This window comes from Apostichopus japonicus, chromosome 9 (assembly GCF_037975245.1).
Source record: "Apostichopus japonicus isolate 1M-3 chromosome 9, ASM3797524v1, whole genome shotgun sequence".
NCBI classification, from domain to species: domain Eukaryota; kingdom Metazoa; phylum Echinodermata; class Holothuroidea; order Aspidochirotida; family Stichopodidae; genus Apostichopus; species Apostichopus japonicus.
Window position 1 is genome coordinate 15,485,001 of NC_092569.1, and position 7,500 is coordinate 15,492,500.

The 7,500-nt window shown below is 35.9% G+C and overlaps 1 protein-coding gene and 1 long non-coding RNA gene across 4 annotated transcripts in view; both read right to left on the reverse strand.

Moving 5' to 3' along the window:
* LOC139973970 (fibrinogen-like protein 1) overlaps nucleotides 1-7,500 on the reverse strand; it is a 34,082-nt gene that overhangs the window by 12,616 nt on the left and 13,966 nt on the right. For 2 of the 3 annotated variants that reach the window (XM_071980875.1, XM_071980872.1), the window contains one exon: nucleotides 7,389-7,500. This exon is cut by the window's right edge and continues 634 nt beyond it. The exons of the other annotated variant lie outside the window; for it this stretch is intronic. The gene's annotated coding sequence lies outside the window, so the exon portion shown is untranslated. Of the gene's footprint in view, nucleotides 1-7,388 lie in introns of those variants that run through there. 3 annotated transcript variants of the gene reach the window in all.
* LOC139973977 (uncharacterized) lies at nucleotides 2,866-7,378 on the reverse strand. Its single transcript, XR_011795355.1, has 4 exons — nucleotides 6,943-7,378; nucleotides 5,412-5,536; nucleotides 4,625-4,790; nucleotides 2,866-4,163 (listed from the first exon to the last, which is right to left on the reverse strand). It is a non-coding gene; the product is annotated as an uncharacterized lncRNA (long non-coding RNA).

Sequence of the window (7,500 nt, forward strand, 5' to 3'; positions counted from 1 at the left end):
ATATGGTACAACGATGGGCAGATTGTAGCACAAACAACCTAAAGTGTTGCTTTAACTGTATACGACTCAGCCCAAAGTATCACTACAACAAATTTACTAGCACGAAATGCTTATGACAATAATTTCAAATATTGAATTACATTAAGTGAAAACGTAATGCCTTTCTCTAGGGATCATAATTTTTGTAAAAAGAGTTCCCAACTTGATTGTCATCAAAATGGAAACAACCAAAAACACACAAAAATAAAACCATAAAAATACAGGATATACATAAATCCATTTATTCTATATCTATACATACAGCAAATGAACAGTTTAACCAAATCCCAAAATTAAGATAAAAAGGGAGAAAGCGTAGCCGGCAAATATGGAAAGAAATAATATGTTCCACGTTGTTTACGATTTTATTAAGATAATAATAGCTGCACAGGAGCGAAAAATAATAATGAGAAGAAGTCAATCAGTATTACAGTGTGTTAATTAGCTAATACTTAAAATAGGGTATTGTTGTTTCGTCGTCATAGCATACTGAAATAAACTAGTAACCATAGAAACTAATATTCTCAATTTTATTAACTTTTGACTTTTATTTCATAAACCGACGCTCAAACAAATTCATAAACTATAGAATTATAAGCTATGGGTCACAATGGTAAATCTTACAATGATATATTATAACGATTATATATTATAACGATATATTATAACTGATGTCTTATTTTTCTTCAGTATTTGCTTTCGTAGCAGATATTATCAGTTACCAAATTTTTTTTTTTTATGTGTTCATATATATTCAGAAAGGAGGCATTTTTAAAGGTGCAGGCGACGAGTGAACCATGCTACGGCGTAGGCTAAACAAATAAGTAAATTTAAAAAAAAAACGGAGATTGCTTCCATAACCTCTGGTTATTCTTACAAAACGAAGTATAGGCCTATGCCTAAGTGACCACGCGCAGCAATTTATGTACTTTAATAAAATGACGCTCATACGGCTTGGAAACATGTTTATTGCTATTGACCCATTCAAAATAACTGCTTTAGTGAAGTCATTCGTGGATTTGATATCTCTGCCTACAGGGTGGGAACTGCAGTTTGGTTCTGCTCATTCAACTAGTTGCGAAACGTCTTCATGCGCCATACTTGCACTGCGGTGACGAAGAAAGGGGAAGAGAGTGGGGGGGGGGGTACCATCATGAGGTTTACGTTTTGGGAGGAGTTCGCACAATTTCAGACAAGTTTGTCCAGCGACCTCCTCTGATCACGTGACCTTTGGCGTTGATGTTCTATAATGTTGTAGTATGACCCATCTGGTTTCCGTGATATGTCATTTTGGTATGCCCGAGCCGTGATGTTAAAGTAAAACAATTTCGCTTTTTTTTGTGATTATTATTTTTTTTTCTTGTTATAAAACATCTAATAAAGGCATAAAATATTGAGATTTTATGATAAAACGTTGAAATTTGGGGTTCACACATCGGAATTTTGAGATAAAAGAAAAACTAATTTCGATCTAGAACGCCAATTTTTTTTTTTTTTGTAAACCGTCGCAAATTTATTATACAATATCAAAATTTCCAGATTAAAATGTTGAAATTTTATAGTTAAAACATGTAAATGTCGAGATAATTTGTCCAAATGTTTAAACAACACGTATAGGGAAACTTGTGATAAACGTTAAAATTTCGAAGAAACAAGTCAAAATTGAAAGAGAGAGAAGAGGAGGAACATTTGGAGCTAAAAGCAGGGGCGTCAATCATTGGGAGGGGACAGGGAGCATGTCCCCCACTTTCTGAAGGGTAATGGGGGGGCACAATATCAATGTACCCCAAGGTTTAGTGACTGACTCGTGTAGGCGCTAGGCCTATCAGGCTCATAATGACTCGTGTATCGCATAAAAGAAGCTCAAACATTGTGCTATGAGATTAATAGTTGATAATGTTTTAATCTCATCTGCTCAACCCTCCCCCACCACCACCCCACCCCCACCCCACCCCCACCTATGAGAAATAGACATTTTCAACTTGGTTGATATAAGAATAAAGGATTTTAATGATAGCGTAATTTAAATGAGGAGCCGCGCCCATAAGCCACTTAGGCTATATGCTAAGTCAGCAGATAATGAAAGCCTGCAGATTTCGCTAATTTTCTTTCCAGTATAATATTTTTATATGTTATGGTATGTTGTATTATCACGTAAAAGCACTATAACACTACATGTCAATATAATATTGTGCGTTCAGTTTGGTTAGCAATACCCAGATACCCAATAGTGCTTTTTAAATTGACTTATAATACCATAAGTATGCATGTTGTAGACATCTGTATATAACAAGATTCTGGATGTGTGTCCGCCTCTGGACCCCCGCCGGGCTTCGCCCTTGGACCACATTCAGTGGCCCGATAAAGGCTTTGCACTAAGGCGCTGCACTGTAAAAAATTTCTCTGTATATTTACAAAAGAAAAGCTGTCAATTAGTTTCCATCTGTTTTTTCATCAGTGTACAACAGCAACTGTAAATGCACAACTACGGTTTGTGTAGAAACAGATTCACTTCTATTTATTCAGGTAGAATTTTATGTGGCAACATGGAAAAAGTGATGTAACATTCAAAATACCCTTTGTATATTGGTCGAACTTTTTTCGTTTCTAGACAGAATGTTTCCGTTAATTTACCAAATAACAGTTTGTATACACGGTAAAAAGTTGTGGTTGAAAGTGAAAATTATTTATTCAAATGAAGCTGCTATATATGGGTAAAGTAATTTGTGATCCTGGGCGAATCATATGTGGAGAGGAATTTGTTGTACATGAAAGAGATTTAGATGAAAAAATAAACGTTATACCAAGAGGAACACATTGAGAGAGTCAAATTTACCAAACACACATATCTTTATTTACCAACATGCAATCTTGACAGGTGTTTTAGACTTTTAGGATAACATCATATACAGCAAATGTGGAATTAGCACTGCAAACAACAATGTAACAATATATTACACTAACATGGACAGTTTAGATATCATTCCAAGACAGGGATAAAGTGTGAATTTGTCTACCAGTGCGTTGAAAAACAGTGATATTATCATACTACTACTAAACTATCTCAGCATATTAATCTGGACTTTCCTGATGATATTAGACTTCCAAAGGTAAAATACTATTTAAGCAAGATTGATAAATGCTGAATAGCAGGGGGTCAATTTACCTTATGAACCTACCAAGGATACTGCTGTCCATTGTAATTAGCACTCTTACAAAGAGATAGTGTCTAGAATGAAAGAGCAACGACTAAAAAATACTACTCTATGACATACTAAAGAAATAAGAAACAAAACAATAACATGAACCTGGAAACCACTTAAGTTGCATTGAAACTGAACCTGAAACAAAAAGCTATAAACAGTGTGAAACTCAAATACTATTTATATGCTTAGAGTACTTAAAAGGATTTCTTCTAGTAAAAATACTTTGTTTCGAATGAGTACAGTTGCTACTCTTGGAAATAATATAAGCTTTACTGGTATCAGAACAACTCCCAAATCAATAGAAAGAAAAAAAGAAAACAGTTAGATTGATGGTCAATGTCAAAGTGATGAAACTTCCATTGAAATGCTCAGGCACACTGGGATATTTTTTTGCTAAAATGAACCCTTTCCAATATATAGAACAATCAGAAAATCTACTTGACAGTGCTCAAATTTGGATATTTTTATATAGTTACATCCAACTTGTACTGCAAAAGCTATGAGGTTGTCCTGTACAGAATCATATTTTGTATTTCAGAATATACAATGTTTGGTTAAAATACTTCTGAAGCAAGCAGATTACCTTACTGTTTATTAAGTATTTTAAAAATCAACTTTAAGTTACATTGTAACATGAATCTGTAAAATTTAGTGATTTATAGCAGAATAGTTCACAGAGTCAGTGCTTTTGAAATGGAGGTATCATTAAACAAAAAACAAAAAGTATACGGCATTAAACAAAACAAAATTAAATGCAGTTAAACCAAGTAGCTTAATACTTTTGGCCACATTCACTGCATATCTCACTCTCTACTTTCCTTCATCCACTCATAAAGAGAAGTTACTTTCGGATTTATACACCATCTGTAAGATTTCTTTGCCCTAGACCCTCTCCCTGGATCAATCTCGAACAGTATTCTGTAGGGAATAATTTGAAAAAAGTTTCATGAGTCCAATCTATCATTGTTTACCAAAAACATCCCAGTGCTTAAAACCTAAATTTATTTTATTTTGGTAAAAGTATCCCCAAAATTAGTAAAACTTCACACAAAATTTATATATTAATATATATATATATATATATATATATATATATAATATATATATATATATATATATGTATATAAGTAAAAGTTTTTATCCGTTTTATTATGTATAAACTGTTGTAATTTGCATGCCGTGACAGGTGCACTAGTAGTTTAATGAAAACATTTAATGTTGCACAACATTTGTTGGCATTGACACTGACATAAAGCTATTACTGAACAAACTGAACATGACTTTGCAGTTCTTCTTGCAGGATCTCAACAAGATGGAGGAACTGTAGTTTGAATGCACCTCCTTTGTTAATCTGTTAAGAAACTAGGTTTAAACTGTACCTCTGTATGTATTCCATGGTTGCTTGAACCTCTGTGGGATAGCATATGTTGAACACATAGTAGCTCATGAACAACATCTTCAACGCAGCAATAATGGATGTAGGATACAGCAGAGGTTCCCGATCAACTGTTATTGCCATTCTGTTTCTAAGAAATGGATTGCAACCTGTTACATAAAAACAAAAGCATTTTTTATTAATATCTTCAGTGGCGTAGGAAGGTACTTTTGAGTGGGGGGGGGGCTGAAGACTGATTGCCGGCCTGGGGGAGGGGTCTAAGGGGAGGGGGTGTCCCCCTCCCCTTTGGAATTTTTTTCCATTTCAAGGTGGCCTCAGATGCAATTTGGTGCAATATAGCACACTTCAACCCACCCACTCGATTTTGTATATAATTTTGCATTTTCACCTGGCCTTAGATGCAATTTGGTGCTCCAAATGAGATTTTTTTCTCATTTGGAAATGAAAAAGGGGTTTTCTGACTTGCGAAGCGGGGGGGGGGGGCAGAATGATACTTCCGCCCCTCCATATTTTTCACTGGGGGCTGGCGCCCCCAGCCCCCGATTCCTATGCCCTTGAATATCTTAAAGTATAAAGATCCATGGATTATAATTTTAAAAGCAATTTCTTTCAGAAATTATGCAAGAGTAGCCTGCAAGTGAAACTCTTGCACTCTGGATGAGTCCAGTGGTCACCGTGACGCACTTTACCACGAAAAAAGTGAAACCCGATGATCTAGTGCATAGATATGTGAGACCAATCATAGTCTTATTATAGTCTGAATAACTTACAAAAATTCTGTTGCACTTTCTTCAGGACACGTAAATTGAAAATTTGGTTGATTTTGATGAAGCGGGTAGTGACACACCTTTCTAGCTGCAGTATCATAGTGAACACCACATGAACAAGTAACCATCTGCAAGAGAGTAAAGCATATAGAAATTAAAACCTTTCGGAAATGGGTCAGGCTCTCCAACAATACATTACAAATCCGGTGCCCCTGACTATTCCATCTCAGGTTTAGCCGAAGCCTATCCTATGAAAGGAAAACAAACAAACACTTTTGGTTACATATATATTGACAGATGACAAATCTTATCAGTTAATACTATAAGTAGGTTACAGTTTAGCATAATTCATAACACCCACTATCAACACATTCATGCTAAGACCAGGTTAGTATAGCATACAACAGTGCATACATCAACTGATCATGATACTTAAAGTAGGCTAGGGGCAATTAGCAGCTCAGGCACAGTTCTGGATGGGTGGGGGGGGGGAGGAGGGCTAGGAGGTAGACTTTGCCTGTAATTTTTTTCTAGCCCGCAATACTCACATTTTCCCTTTACAAAGAAATTTCCTTCAGGAATTTTTTGTATAGTTAACTTCCACATAAGCCCTCTCCCACTCAAACATACCTATAAATACTAAATTTCGAGTTCAAACATCTTGGTTCTTGTGATATCGTGTTTATACGCCAAGGCATCAAATGACAGGCACATAGTACATACAGGGTTTCCCCATTGCATGCAGTAGCATCCTTCAGAATTGAACAAGGAATAACAAGTGGTTTTACCGACCAAAAATTAGTTTTCAAAATTCAGCGAGAAAAACAAAACAAGTTGTATTAGTAAAATTCTGATTTATCACTGGAAAAACGTGATTTATCAGACAAAAAAACCTATTTTATTGATCGATGATCTATTTTAGTGATAGACCAGAGTTTGTTAACCATAAACCTAGCCTAGATTGTTCATTTCTGAATTTTACCATTTGGCGTGCCATAGGGGACTGCACGACTCCCCCAAGATTCAGGACAGGGGACTGCACGACTCCCCCAAGATTTAGTGTAAGCCGATCGGGGGGCTTCAAACTAAACAGTAAAAGTGATATCAAGAAGTTTCCTAAGAGAATCTATGTTATATAGTAAAGCATAGACACTGATTGGAGACCTGTGTCTAGGCTGCGTTATATCATAGCCAATAGAAACGATACCGCCAAAGAATGAATGTAAGCTTAGGTTTGGTATGACTGTCAAAACAGCTACGACGATATGCTAGAAGTAAGCGATCGTATATGCTCGCCAAACAAAGAACTGCCATAGCATCTTGTGCTAGTATGTACACAATGGACCGACAGAGAGCTGTGCTTTCGGCCTAGCCTTCTTGCTTTGCCGCTTATTTCAAAACAAACAAACCAACAAACGAACGAACGTTTAATAAATGCTTACGTAAAAAGTAACAGTTTCATATGACTCAATTCACTATAGTTGCACTCATGTTAGATTAAAAAGGACTGAAAAGCTTTGAAATCATAACTTACCGTAATTACAGCGGTTTCGGACCATCGGTGCGCGCCCAGCGTCATTCAACTGTAAGTAGTGTACAAAGGTCATCTACAACTTTGCGACACAGTTGTTAACTTTACTATTTCGGAAAAAACTCATTGATTGCGTAAGACTAAACGTATATGCTACTTTCTAAAATTCCAACAACATGTAAAATACGGTTCTCGTTTTATGATGCAAGATTCGGTGTAACGTTTTCGCGATCACTTCGACCGCATAATGAAAACTTGGATCGAGCCTGATGCTTTTGTTCCGACACAGCAGTTGATGTATTGTTATGAAGATTTTGTTCCCATATACAGAAAATGTTGTTACAATACATTTTGTAAATGGACAACAATTTTTTTTAACAACATGATTAATTTTAGTAGATGAACGGTGTAAAGCTGTTATATCACAGACATTTTTTACAGTGTGAGTCACGCGCATACTCCTTCAATTTAATCCTTGTTCAGTCATTTATGCCTCCCCCCACTCTTTTCAATTGGGATTGACGCCCTGGCTAAAAGGTCCAAAATTTTCACATCAAACCG